This window comes from Penaeus monodon, chromosome 25, assembly GCF_015228065.2.
Source record: "Penaeus monodon isolate SGIC_2016 chromosome 25, NSTDA_Pmon_1, whole genome shotgun sequence".
Lineage (NCBI taxonomy): Eukaryota > Metazoa > Arthropoda > Malacostraca > Decapoda > Penaeidae > Penaeus > Penaeus monodon.
The window spans coordinates 33,240,076-33,241,545 of NC_051410.1; the positions used below are offsets into that span (position 1 = coordinate 33,240,076).

Below are 1,470 nucleotides of genomic sequence, written 5' to 3' on the forward strand. Positions count from 1 at the left end.
CAAAATTACAAGAAAAAACACATTTAATACTAGGTCAAAATTTAATGTCTTACACTAATCATAGTCATTACTATTCTCAGTACAATGTGCCCTGTTCAAACCTCATAGCACAAAAAATACATCTTAACCTAGGTACAAAGTGAGGCCTGTTTTCAAATCCTGATTTGTCAGCTGGCAAAAAAAAGGTACCTTCAAACTTAATTGAAAGACCTTATGTTATTCTTTAGTTTTACTTTGTATGGTTAGAAAAAAAGTTGATAGGATGAACAAGTGTTATTCAGACTTAGATAACCACTACATTGCTCCTACAAATTATAGTATTCTCTAACCCATTCATGCTGGGTAATGTCTTATCACATCATGGTGACACCTAATCGTGGTATGAGCCCCATTTTCATGTGGCCAGGTTTGCTTATCATTTACTGGCAGTGAAATGGAAAGTAGCCCAATAGCAAAGCAGCAAGTACTAGTGCATTCAGGCCTCACCAGAGTTTACCAGGTGTGAATGAGTTCAAGTAAAAGTCCCTGCCTTTTTTCTATTGTATACATAACTGTCCAAGATAATAGCTTTAATATATAATATATGTACAGCCATTTGTATACATGATTGTGTGGAAGTATAGGTACCGTTACATACCTAATGTAATATCTACATGCAACATGTACACACAAATGTGTTATGTAAAGGATAGCAGATGTATCTACAGTAGTTTGTTACAAAAATATGTGCACAGTGAGAGGAAACTGTCAAATTTGGATTTCAGTATGTGTGAAAGTGAAATTAAAATGAATGTTCCAGAGAGATATTTTAAAGATGAATGTAAGCAATTTGCATACGAGTTGAAACATCTCAGAAAAATATGTACATATCTTGCTTCTCTTTTTTCTATAATAGGGTGCTTCTATTTATAGCTTTGAAAGATGATACAGCTGTCCAGAGGGTCTTACTATAAAATTATTTGTTTCCTGATATTATGTAGTGATTTTCTAATTTTCAGTTGTGCATAGTACAGAGTACCTGTTTTTCTGTTTATGAGTTATGTTCATAAAGTCTAAATTATGAACCTGTCATAGTGGAAATATTATCAAAATTGTGAATATTTTACAAGAGGTTTTAAGATCTCATTTACTTCTAGTGTTTGTTTGCTTGCCTGTACAATGGTTTTTGTGTTCCAATATTATTTTTGTTTTATTATTGTTTTATATGAGCGACACAATCTCCCTAAATTTAGTTTTAGGATATTTTTGTGTGCCTACATTATGCAGCTGAGGTTGAGATTTTCAGTTTTCTAAAACTTAATTCAGAAGAGGAAAGTCTTGTTTGATTTTATTTTCACATGACTATCTAATAGTTTCCTTACCTATACTTTGAATCCTATTTTTTACTTTGTTCAGTCTTTCTAAGAGTCATTACAGTTTTAATCTTGATCAGCCATTTGTCTTGAATTCCCTGTGTCTAGTATTAATGGA

General features: G+C 32.2%; 1 protein-coding gene across 1 annotated transcript in view; it reads left to right on the top strand.

Moving 5' to 3' along the window:
- LOC119589154 (phosphatidylinositol 4-phosphate 5-kinase type-1 beta-like) overlaps window positions 1-1,470 on the top strand; it is a gene marked incomplete in the record, with an annotated part of 149,444 nt that overhangs the window by 129,542 nt on the left and 18,432 nt on the right.